Source organism: Phyllobates terribilis, unplaced genomic scaffold (genome assembly GCF_046119375.1).
Source record: "Phyllobates terribilis strain yellow unplaced genomic scaffold, ASM4611937v1 Scaffold_1__5_contigs__length_1240528914, whole genome shotgun sequence".
NCBI classification, from domain to species: Eukaryota; Metazoa; Chordata; class Amphibia; order Anura; family Dendrobatidae; genus Phyllobates; species Phyllobates terribilis.
The window spans coordinates 629064566-629077845 of record NW_027362761.1 but is presented as its reverse complement, the minus strand read 5'-3'; positions in this window follow the sequence as shown (position 1 = coordinate 629077845).

The window sequence follows — 13280 nt, the reverse complement described above, 5'->3', positions numbered from 1 at the left end:
GTTGATCAGCTGTGAGTGCAGGGGGAGGGAGTGTCTCACCCCGAGATCAGCTATGAAGCAGGGGGAGGAGGTGTCCCACCTGGAGATCAGCTATGAGCACAGGGGGAGGGGGTGAATGACAGACACTCTGTGTTTACAGAAGGGAGCCTTGTGACAAAGAATACATTGTGCATAACAATAGAGAACAAATGGAAGTCAGCTCACCCTCCAGGATTTCAGTGTGTTGAAGCCAGGAACAACGTGTGGTCACACTTGGAATCAATGCAAAAAAGAAGTGAAAAATTCCATTAAGTCAAATTCCATTCAGCTAATATGTTACTTTAGACCCAAATTTTAGCCTGCACAATTTATTATGTAATTTCTCCTAAACGCAGCATTGCCCCATACATAGCAGACACTAATATTTTCTAGCTATATACAGTACATGGCATTAACCCCTTAAGCCCCGGAGCATTTTTCATTTTTGCATTTTCGTTTTTGCTCCCCTTGTTCCCAGAGCCATAGCGTTTTTATTTTTTGGTCAATATGGCCATGTGAGGGCTTATTTTTTGCGGGACGAGTTGTACTTTTCAACGCCATTACTAGTTTTATCATATCCTGTACGGGAAAACGGGAAAAAAATTCCAAGTGCGGTAAAATTGCAAAAAACGTGCAATACCACAGTTGTTTTTTATTTATTTTTTTTACCATGTTCACTGAATGCTAAAACTGACTTGCCCTTCTTATTCTACAGGTCATTACGAGTTCATAGACACCAAACATGTATAGGTTCTTTTATATTTAAGTGGTGGAAAAAAATTCCAAAATGTGGTAAAAAAATAAAATAAAAAAATAGCGCCATTTTCTAAGACCCGTAGCGTCTCCATTTTTCGTGATCTGGGGCTGGTTGATGGCTTATTTTTTGCGTGCCATGCTGACGTTTTTATTGATAACATTTGGGGTAGATCCGATGTTTTGATCGCCCGTTATTGCATTTTATTGCAATTTTACGGCGACCAAAAAACGTAATTCTGGCGTTTAGAATTTTTTTCTCGCTACGCCGTTTACCGATCGGAATAATTCTTTTTTTATATTGATAGATCGGGCGATTCTGAACGCGGCGATACCAAATATGTGTATGTGGGTTTTTTTTATATATATTTTATTTTGAATGGGGCAAAAGGGGGGTGATTTAAACTTTTATATTTTTTTATTTTTTTTAATATTTTTAAAAACTTTTTTTTTTTACTTTTTGCATGCTTCTATAGTCTCCATAGGAGACTAGAAGCAGCAACTGTCCGATCGCCTCTGCTACATACAAGGGACGAGCAGGTCCCCTGCATGCAGCAGAAATGGTCCTGTGCTATGAGCGCCGACCACTAGGTGGCGCTCATAGCGACAAGATCATGACAACCACAGGCGTCTGCTGCAGACCCTGGGTTGTCATGCACGCCCATCGGCGACCCGCGATCACGTGACGGGGTTGCCGGTGGGCGGGGCTTATGACGCGCTACCCGGAAGCGCGCGTTAAATGCTGCTGTCGGAGATTGACAGCAGCATTTAACTGGTTAACAGCCGCGGGTGGATCGCGATTCCACCCGCGGCTGTTGCGGGCACATGTCAGCTGTAAGAATCAGCTGACATGTGCTCCGTTCAGTGAAGGCTCAGCGCAGCAGCCCTCACTGAACGGGGGGTACGCAAATATGCGTACTAATACGTCCCCGGTAAGTAAGGGGTTAAGGGTAAACAAAGCGGTTGTGCCACCATAAAGAATACAGTTAACCAACCAGAAAAGGTGGAAATAAATAGTTTTGTAATTTACAGTGATTCAAAATTATGCTTCATTCAAAAGTTACCAAGCTTTTACTTTTATGAATGCTGCTCTCTGGCGCCACCTGGTGTTATTCCCCTACATCCTGGTAGTGGGTGATCAGCTGGTCGGGTTTGGGCAGTTCCTGTCATAACAGCTTCCAACCGGCAGTCTGCACAATGTATTGCAAGAAAAGAAATGAAAAATTCCATCTCCAAAAAAGTTGTATTAAAAAATTCCAAGTTGTTATTACATCATTTTAACATCTGATGAGGTCACAAGGTACATGGGGATTCACATAGCAATTCGTTTCCAAAGCCAACCAGCTTTCTTTGTCAAGCTACTATGACATGATTCTGTGATCTTTTAAATATTTCCGAAACCAATTACAAGTAATACACCAATTACATGACCAATGAGATCACACCCATTACATGACCAATGAGACAAATACATAGAAAGTTACATATCAAATACACTGCTCATAAAATAAAGGGAACACTTAAACAACAGAATATAACTCCAAGTAAATGAAACTTCTGTGAAATCAAACTGTCCACTTAGGAAGCAACACTGATTAACAATCAATTTCACATGCTGTTGTGCAAATGGAATAGACAATAGATGGAAATGATTGGCAACTTTCAAGACACCCTCAATAAAGGAGTGGTTCTGCAGGTGGGGAGCACAGACCATATCTCAGTACCAATGCTTTCTGGCTGATGTTTTGGTCACTTTTGAATGTTGGTTGTACTTTCATACTTGTGGTAGCATGAGACGGACTCGACAACCCACAGAAGTTGCTCAGGTAGTGCAGCTCATTCTGGATGGCACATCAATGCAAGCTGTGGCAAGAAGGTTTGCTGTGTCTGTCACCGTACTGTCCAGAGGCTCGAGGCACTACCAGGAGACAGGCCAGTACAAAAGTAGACGTGGAGAGGGCTGTAGGAGGGCAACAACCCAGCAGCAGGACCTCTACCTCCGTCTTTGTGCAAGGAGGAACAGGAGGAGCACTGCCAGAGCCGTGCAAAATGACCTCCAGCAGGTCACAAATGTGCATGTGTCTGCACAATCAGTTGGAAACCGACTCCATGAGGGTGGTATGAGGGTCTGACGTCCACAGATGGGGGTTGTGCTCACAGCCCAACACCGTGCAGGACGCTTGGCATTTGCCACATAACACCAGGATTGGCAAAGTCGCCACTGGCACCCTGGGCCTACTTCTGAGGCATCTGTCTGTACAATGAAAGTTTCCTTGAAGTTGGGGCTGATGAGGACCGGCTGTCCACACAGGGCCAACTTCATGGACTGAAAGGCTTCTTCTGCCTGAAGGTTCCACTGAACCATTAGTGATTTTTTTCCTTTCAAGAGATCGGTCAGGGCCGCCGTTCTCCCAGGAAAATTAGGTATAAACCGGCGGTAATACCCAAGGATGTTAAGGAACGCCCTCACCTGCTGTGTATTTGACGGTTTAGGCCAATTTTTTATGGCCTCAACTTTATTGATTTGGGGCTTGATAACTCCTCGGCCAATCGCATACCCCAAATATCGGGCTTCCTCTAGCCCTATCGCACATTTTTTCGGGTTTGCCGTTAACTCAGCGACTCTGAGAGAATCCAGCACTGCTTGTACCTGGGATAGATGCGTATGCCAGTCGGTGCTAAAGATGATAATATCATCTAGATATGCGGAGGCGTACTCCTGATGAGACTTGAGCACTATTTCCATCAACCTCTGGAATGTAGCCAGGGCCCCATGTAACCCAAAAGGTAAGACCGCATAGTGATATAGACCCTCCGGAGTTATGAAGGCGGTCTTTTCCTCCGCTGATTTCGTGAGAGGTACCTGCCAGTAACCCTTGGTGAGATCGAGCGTGGTAAAGTACTGGGCCTACCCCAGTCTCTCAATCAGCTCATCCACCCTGGGCATTGGATAAAGGTCAAACTTCGACACTTAATTTAGTTTTCGGAAATCGTTACGGAAGCGTAACGATCCGTCTGGTTTCGTAATCAGTACAATGGGGCTAGCCCACTCTGTCATTTCTCGATGACGCCTAACTGGAGCATCTGTTTTACCTCAGCCGTGATGGCTTGCCTCCAGACTTTGGGTACCCGGTGCGATCTCTTTCGCACCCTTACCCCAGGTTCGGTGACAATGTCATGTTGGAAAACTGTAGTCCTACCCGATAGCTCTGAGAACACGTTGGTATTCTGCTGCACCAGTGAGCGAGCCGCCCGTCGCTGCTGTTTAGTGAGAGCATCACTTATCCTGACCTCTCCCCCGGACGCATCCCTGGCTGAAGGTAGAGAACTCTCTGGTGATATGCCCGGAGTGATGTCTGTAACTAACCACTCTCGATCTTTCTAAGGTTTTCGCAGGTTTACATAATAAAGCTGCTCCCGTTTCCTCCTTCCAGGCTGATACACCTGGTAATTTACCTCCCCCACCTTTTCTCGAACCTCATATGGCCCTTGCCACTTGGCCATGAGCTTACTCTCGGCTGTGGGTACAAGTACTAACACCTGATCGCCCTTGTTAAAAGACCTGACTCTGGCTCTTTTATTATATGTGCGCCTCTGGGCTGCCTGGGCATCTAACAAATGTTCTTTCACGATGTCCATGACCGCCGCGATCCGGTCCTGCATGCTAGCCACGTGTTCAGTTATACTCCTATGTTGAGTCGGCTCTTGTTCCCACGTCTCTTTGGCTACGTCCAACAGACCTCTAGGGTGTCTGCCGTACAATAACTCAAAGGGAGAGAACCCTGTGGAAGCCTGGGGTACCTCACGGATGGCGAACATCAAATAGGGTAGCAACATGTCCCAATCCCTTCCGTCCTTAGAAACCACCTTTTTTAACATGAACTTGGCTACTTTGAAGAACCTAGAATATAAGACATATTTTCAGTTGTTTCACACTTTTTTGTTAAGTATATAATTCCACATGTGTTAATTCATAGTTTTGATGCCTTCAGTGTGAATGTACAATTTTCATAGTCATGAAAATACAGAAAAATCTTTAAATGGGAAGGTGTGTCCAAACTTTTGGTCTGTACTGTATATATAATGTATATATATATTATTTTTTCACCCTTACTAATAAGTGTTTCATTACTATACAGAGGAAGATTCTGAGGGAGATGATGCTTCACCTATAGGTATGTACTGCACAATACCATTCCATGTTTCTTAACCCTGTCTCGTGTAAATCAGCCTTAAACTTCCTGACAGCCCCATTTTTCAAGTCTGATACGTCACTTTCTGTGGTAATAACTTTAAAATGCTTCTGTCAGTGATTCTGAGATTGTGATTTTGTTGTTGTAAAACATTTTACCTGTTACTACCGGTAAATTCAGATCTGTTGTTTTGTCTTTATTCATGAAAATATTCCAAATTTTCTGAAGATTTTGAAAAATGTGCAATCTTTAAACTTGTATACCCTTAATGACATGTATATAGTGTAAGATGGCTGACGGACAGGTCCTTGAGGGGAAATATGTATCATCGAGGTTGGTAGCTTCGGTGATGTAAACCCGAGAAAGCATGCTCCAGCACTTATACTGCTGACAGGGTTAATAGGGCGTATCAGGCCGGTTTTAAGAGCAGTCATAAAAAATGGGTGGGAATGGCTGCCCACATATCCCCACCTCTGGAGCGTGGTTTGGTAAATAAAATAGAGACCAAATGTCTCATTCAGTGTCTGTGTCTGGAGACCTGTGGATCTCCAAGGCGTTAGTCTGTACTAAGGATTGGACACTGACCTGAGCAGGCGAACCTGCAACATTGTGTGGACATTTTACTTTGTGCTTCCACTTTGTGCCGGAAAAGGCTGTTTTTGTTTATGCTGTCTGAATAAACCAGTTTGGATTTCAATGAAAATGCTTCCTGTGTCTACCTCAACCGCAGACGAGTGAGTATTAAACCCTACAATTGGTGCTAGAAGCACAGTCACAAATCCCAAGGGGCAGTGTGACTGCTACAGGAAACCGTTTAAGTCTTGGGTGAGGGCCGTCAGCCAGTAGGGGACGTCTGGCATCATGGAGGAGCTGATAAAGCAACTTGTGCAGGCTAATCTCCGGCAGCATCAACAGCAGTAGTGGCAGCAACAGCAGTACAAGCAGCAGATAAACCTCCTAGCCGAGTTAACCCATGGCAGTTCAATCGCCCCACCCCCAAGTCTAAGTGATGACTCACTTGCCAGGAAGACGTTAAGAAGAGCCATACAAAAGATGATCCCGGGTGATGAGGACGAGGCGTTCCTGACAATTTTTGAGAGGGTGGCGGAGCGAGAGATATTTCCTCCAGAGCAGTGGGCGGAGGTTCTGGCATCATATTTAACAGGGCAACAGCAGAAGGCCTATTATGACTTGGCCTTGCAAGATGCAAAAGAGTACACCAAGTTGAAGACTGAGATTTTGACGTGCTTAGGAGTGACTCTGACTGACATGATGCGGGTGTACCACTGGGCCTATTGCAGTGACAAATCTTCCCGGTCCCAAATGTTTTACCTCCTACACTTGGTCCAAAAGTGGTTGCAACCGGAATCTTCCTCTCCAGCACAGTTAGTGGCGAGGATTGTGATGGACAGGTTCATACACTCCCTTCCAAGGCTGGTGCAATCCTGGGTTGCCCAGGGAGATCCCCATAATGCCAATGACCTTGTGAGGTTGGTAGAAAGGTACCAGGCGGTCAAGAGTGCTTTGGGGAAGTAAGGGGTGGGAGCATCTCCATACTGTGGTTCCCAACAGGGGGGATGGACACCCAAAAGAGGGGAACTAGAACCACATCTGGGGGGCGTCCTAGAGTTCAGGAGGGGTCTGAGTTGCTACCAAAGGCCCCATCCAATAACTTAATTTGTTGGCAATGTCACACCCCGGGTCTAATAGTGACCTGTTGCCCTATGACCAACGAGCCAGTAGACTGCAGCACAGGACGGCGCTACTTTGCATATCCTGCCTGCAGTGCTGTCCCTCCACGAGGTGTGGGACCGCAGGCATGCCCCGTGTCAGTGAATGGAGCGCAAATGACTGGTCTGTTCGATTCTGGGAGTTTGGTAACCCTAGTAGGGCCATAATTCCTCATCGTCTGATTCTGCAGAAAAAGGTGGACATCTGCTGTATCCATTGAGACGCTAAGGACTACCCTGTGGTCCTAGTGGTCATAGGCACAAACTGTAGCACTGAGTCCCATGAGGTGGGCGTAGTCAAGGACCTGTTGCACCCTGTTATAATAGGGCAGGACTTTGCCTTGTTTTGGGACTTGTGGGAGAAAGGGAGGAAGCCGGGTTGCCCAGACCACAACCAGGTCGCTCCTAAAGAAACCTCGTCGCAGGCCGCAACCGACAGTTTTCCCTTTCATGTGCTTGTTGGGGGTGAGGATGAGGCAGCATCCCTGAGCTGGAGGTGGGGAAACTTTGGAAACGCCCAGCTCAGGGACTGAACTCTAAAAGGTGTGTTTAATAATGTCACTGTTCTGAATGGTGTTGCTCAAGAGTCTATGGCTGATACCTGATATCCGTACTTTGCTGGAATTGAGGAGTTAATATGACAGGTCACGAAGCTCAGAAGAGAGGTAATCGATCAGTTACTAGTGCCAGGGTCGTACAGACGCAGGGTGTTAGATATGGCCAATGCACATGTCTTAGGTGGTCATCTGGAGGTAGAAAAAACCCAGGAAAGAATCTTCCAGAGGGTCTACTGTCCCAGTTGTCACCGAGAGATTGTGAATTACTGTAGGTCCTGTCACACCTATCAGCTGACCTCCCCTGTGGCTCACTTCCGTAGCCCTTTAGTGCCACTACCTGTCATTGAGGTCCCAATCGATCGCATCACCATGGATCTAGTGGGACCCCTGGTCAAGTCCGCCAGAGCACATCAGTATATCTTGGTGGTACTGGACAACGCTACATGTTACCCGGAGGCTGTACCACCACGAAACTCCTCTGCCAAGTGCATAGTCCAGGAGCTAGTGTTACAACTCTCCTGTTAGGTTTTTTTTAGTTTGCTGGTCACATGACCATTTTTGCCTATTTAATCCGGCTCCACCCTCCTGGCTTTGCTGGACTTCATTTGTATTTACTACTGTTGAGCTAGCTTGTTGCTCTGTTGCCGTTCTTTGTTAGTTTTGCTAGGTCTTCTGACCCCTATGCCTTTTTGTTGTGTGTTTGTCTTTGACTGCTACTATTTCTGCTAGGAGGTGTCCAACTTTTCCCAGTCCCTAGATCTTGTAGGGATCCCTCCCTCACATCTATAGGTCTGCGTTCAGACTAGCCGAGGACTTTAGCGGGTCTGATCGCAGGATCAGGTTCCCCGTTACGTCGTAGGGATCTAGTTTAGTTCTATTGTAGGGACAGATCTCCTCTCTTTCCTTAGTCTCTGTAGCAGATCATAACAGTAAGTCCAGCCATAAAAGAAAAAAAAAAAAAAAAATTTTCTCTAAGGAAAGACCTCCAGTTTTCCATCATGGTCTCGGTGCAAGATTTTTCTCAACGCTTGCAGGGACTCTCTCTGGAGGTGACCAAGCTCCAACAACACGTGAGTAGCTGTTCTGGAGCGCATTTTGTGGAACCAAAGGTACGTCTGCCTGATCTATTTTTTGGCGAACAACAAGATTTTTTTTCTTTTAAAAATGCTTGTCTTATATATTTTCATTTGAGACCCGGATCCTCTGGTGATGAATCACAGCGCATAGGGATCATAATGTCACTTTTGCGCAAAGATCCTCAGGGATGGGCCTTCTCTCTCCATTCTAGTGATCCGTGCTTTAGATCAGTGGATAGTTTTTTTTCTGCTTTGGGTTTGTTGTACGATGATCCTGATCGTGTCTCATCTGCTGAGTCTGAATTAAGACGTTTGAGGCAGGGATCAGGTAATGTGGAAAAATATTGTTCTCACTTCCGTCGGTGGTCTGCCCAGGTGGGGTGGAACGATTCTGCTTTGAAAAGCTTGTTTCTTGCAGGGCTATGTGAAAGGGTAAAGGATTTACTGATTGCTTATCCCACACCTGGAAACTTGCAGGAGGCAATGCAATTAGCTATACGGGTGGACAGGAGACTGCGTGAAAGGGTTAATGAGAGCAAATCCTCTGCTATGTCAGCTCCGAGTCCTGAGAGGGTCTGTGCTGACAATGGAGAGCCGATGGAGATTGGGGCGATGACACCCCGCTCTCAGGAAAAAGACCGCAGGCTTTCTGAAGGCTTGTGTTTCTATTGCGGAAATTCTGGTCATTTTATTAAGAGCTGTGTACTTCGTAAGAAGAAAGAAAAAAATAAGGTCAGTCATGCTCGTATTGCCTGTTTAAATTCTAAGGGAGTATTCCTATCTGCCACTACTGCTGCTCAGGATGAATTAATTGAATTTCGGGTATTTGTGGATTGTGGATCTACTCTAAATGTGATTGATGGGGGATTCTTGGAAAAACTTAGATTAGAACCTAAAACTTTGTCATCCCCTATTGCTGTGGTTTCTGTCGATGGCTCTCCCTTGAAGAGTGTTACTCACAAGGTCTGTGAATTTCCCCTCACTATTAATGGTATTCATCAAGAGAATTTGGATTTGGTGGTATTGGATAATTTGCCTTCTCCAGTAATATTGGGGTTACCCTGGTTAAAATTGCACAATCCTGTACTGGATTGGTCTACCAATGAAATTAAGTCCTGGAGCCCTAAGTGTTATGACAAGTGTTGTAACGGGCGCATTTCTGCTGTGGATAGAGGGGAATTGCCTGTACCTATTCAGGATTTTTGGAGAGTTTTTTCTGAGGAGGAGTCGCAGGTTTTGCCTCCCCCTAGAGACTATGATTGTACCATTGAATTTGTCCCTGGCGCGACTCTTCCTAAGAGTCGTTTATTTAATCTTACTATTCCTGAGAGAAAGGCTTTGGAAGAATACATACAGACAAGCTTGGCTGCCGGTCACATTAGGCCTTCCAAGTCTCCTGTGGCTGTTGGATTTTTTTTTGTAAAAAAAAAAGATGGCGGTTTACGTCCTTGTCTGGACTTTTGTGAGATTAATAAAATTACTGTACGCAATCCTTACCCACTGCCATTGATTCCTGATTTATTTAACCAGTTAGTGGGGGCCAAGTGGTTCTCTAAAATTGATCTCCGGGGGGCATACAATTTGTTGCGCATGAAGGAGGGTGATGAATGGAAGACTGCTTTTAACACTCCTGTGGGTCATTTTGAGAATCTGGTTATGCCTTTTGGTCTCACCAATGCTCCAGCATTTTTTCAGAATCTTATCAATGATATCCTTAGACCTTTAATCGGCAAAAATGTGGTTGTGTATTTGGATGACATTTTGATTTATTCGCCGGATCTGGAGTCTCATTGGCAGAGCGTATGTGAGGTATTACAGTTATTAATGGACAATTCGCTTTTTGCTAAGCTGGAGAAATGTGAGTTCGCTGTACAGAGAATTAGTTTTTTGGGCTACATTATCTCCAGTGAAGGTTTTGAGATGGACCCGGTTAAAGTTCAAGCTGTGCAGGAATGGCCTAGGCCTATTGGTTTCAAATCGATACAGAGGTTTTTGGGTTTCGCCAATTATTACAGAAAATTCATAAAAAATTTTTCTATTATTGTCAAACCGCTGACCGATCTCACCAGGAAAGGTGCTAATGCGGTTCAGTGGACTTCTGAGGCCATTGAAGCTTTTGTGTTTCTAAAGGAGAGGTTCACCTCTGCTCCCATCCTTATGCAGCCTGATGTGACTAAGCCGTTTTTGGTTGAGGTTGATGCTTCTTCGGTGGGGGTCGGTGCGGTGTTGTCTCAGGAAAACAAGGATGGAGTACATCCCTGTGCCTTTTTTTCAAAAAAATTTTCCGAGACTGAACTTAATTACGATATTGGTAATCGGGAATTGCTGGCGATTAAACTCGCATTTGAACACTGGCGTCATCTCTTGGAAGGTGCTGAATTTCCCATTCAGGTTTTCACTGATCATAAAAATCTGATCTATCTTGATGCTGCCAAGCGCTTGAATGCCCGTCAGGCTAGGTGGGCACTTTTTTTCTCGCGGTTTAATTTTTCCGTTACTTACATCCCGGGTACCAAGAATGTTAAAGCGGATGCTTTGTCTCGCAGCTTTTCTCCCATGGTCGGTGTTGAGGAGGAAGAGGAGACCATTTTACAAGAAGGTGTTGTGATTGCTGCTTTGGACTCCGTTTTGGAGGATGAGATTCTTAAAGCACAGGAGAATGCCCCATCTAACACTCCCCATGGGAGGTTGTTTGTGCCTAGGACCTTTAGGAGAGATTTGTTTGTTGAGTGTCATGAGTCTCGGTTGGCAGGTCATCCAGGAATTTCTGAGACCAAGAGACTTGTGGGTCGCAGTTTTTGGTGGCCTGGATGGCAGAAGGAAGTCATTAAGTGGGTGCGCCAATGTACTGTGTGTGCAAGATCCAAGTCTTCGCATGCTCCTGCTGCGGGGTTGCTTTGCCCTCTGGAGGTTCCTAGTGCACCTTGGACACATCTGGCTATGGACTTTATTACTGACCTTCCTCCCTCTGAAGGTTTCACGGTCATCTGGGTGGTCGTGGACCGTTTTAGCAAGATGTGTCACTTGGTTCCCTTCATCAAACTGCCTTGCGCTAAGACACTCGCCAAGGCCTTTGTCAAGGAAATTGTCAGACTACATGGTGTTCCTACTGACATTGTTTCTGATAGGGGACCTCAGTTCGTGGCTCGTTTTTGGCGTGCCTTTTGTGACAGGTTGGGAGTTCATTTGTCGTTTTCATCCGGATATCATCCTGAGTCTAATGGCCAGACAGAAAGGAAGAACCAGGATGTTGAGCAGTTCTTGCGTTGTTTTGTGGCAGACAATCAAGAGGGGTGGTCTGAGTTTCTGCCACTTGCTGAATTTGCTCTTAACAACCATACATCCTCTTCTGCTGGGTGTTCGCCTTTTTTTTGTTGTTCTGGGAGACATCCGTCTTTTTGGTCATTCTCCAAATTGGTTTCGGCTGTGCCTGAGGAGGAGAGTTTTTCCTGTGATTTGGAGAGAGTTTGGACGGATGTGCGTGGTAATCTTCAGGAGGCTAACAAAAAATCTAAGAGGTACTTTGATAGGAAACGGCAAGAGGTTTTGTTTGCTGTTGGTGACATGGTTTGGTTGTCCTCTAAGAATCTGCGATTGAGGATTCCTTCTAAAAAATTGGGTCCCAAGTTCGTAGGGCCCTTTAATGTACTTCAGATAGTTAGCCAATCTGCTGTTAGGCTGGAGGTTCCTACGTCCTGGAGGATTAATCCGGTGTTTCATGTTTCTCTGATGAAAAAAGCTGATGTGTCGGATGGTGATGCCTCTGTCACTGTTCCTCCTGTGGTGGAGGACGGGGAATATGAAATTTCCCGCATCCTAAATTCTAGACGGTATAGAGGGAGTTTGCAGTATCTCGTCGCTTGGAAGAGTTTCGGACCTGAGGATAACTCATGGGTGAGGGCGGATGATGTTTCTGCTTCCAGACTTGTCCGAGCGTTTCACAGGAGGTTTCCTGGTAAGCCTGGGCCTAGGGGATCCGGAGGATCCTCTTAGAAGAGGGGGTACTGTTACAACTCTCCTGTTAGTTTTTTTTAGTTTGCTGGTCACATGACCATTTTTGCCTATTTAATCCGGCTCCGCCCTCCTGGCTTTGCTGGACTTCATTTGTATTTACTACTGTTGAGCTAGCTTGTTGCTCTGTTGCCGTTCTCTGTTAGTTTTGCTAGGTCTTCTGACCCCTATGCCTTTTTGTTGTGTGTTTGTCTTTGACTGCTACTATTTTTGCTAGGAGGTGTCCAACTTTTCCCAGTCCCTAGATCTTGTAGGGATCCCTCCCTCACATCTATAGGCCTGCGTTCAGACTAGCCGAGGACTTTAGCGGGTCTGATCGCAGGATCAGGTTCCCCGTTACATCGTAGGGATCTAGTTTAGTTCTATTGTAGGGACAGATCTCCTCTCTTTCCTTAGTCTCTGTAGCAGATCATAACAGCTAGTCCACGTCTTTTCTAGAATGGGGTTGCGTAAGGAGATCCTAACGGACCAAGGGACCCCATTTATGTCAAGGGGGATGAGGGAGTTGTGAAAAATCCTGCAAATCACACAACTCAGGACCTCAGTCTACCACCCCCAGACAGACGGCTTAGTGGAGAGGTTTAATAAAACCTTGAAGGCCATGTTGAAGAAGGTCGTTGAGAAAGACGGTCGGGACTGGGACTGTCTACTGCCGTACCTTCTGTTTTCTATTAGAGAAGTCCCACAGGCCTCTACTGGCTTCTCCCCATTTGAGCTGTTATATAGCTGACAGCCCCTTGGACTCCTGGATGTAGCAAAGGAGGGTCTACACCCTACAGGATTGTAATGGAACATGTGGCCCAGATGCAAGAGAGGATTGCTGAGGTGATGCCTATTGTGAAAGAACACCTCCTCAAAGCACAAGAGGCACAGTCAAGGGTGTACTAAAGATCGGTGAGGGTGAGACACTTCCACCTTGGCAATTGGGTACTAGTGCCTACG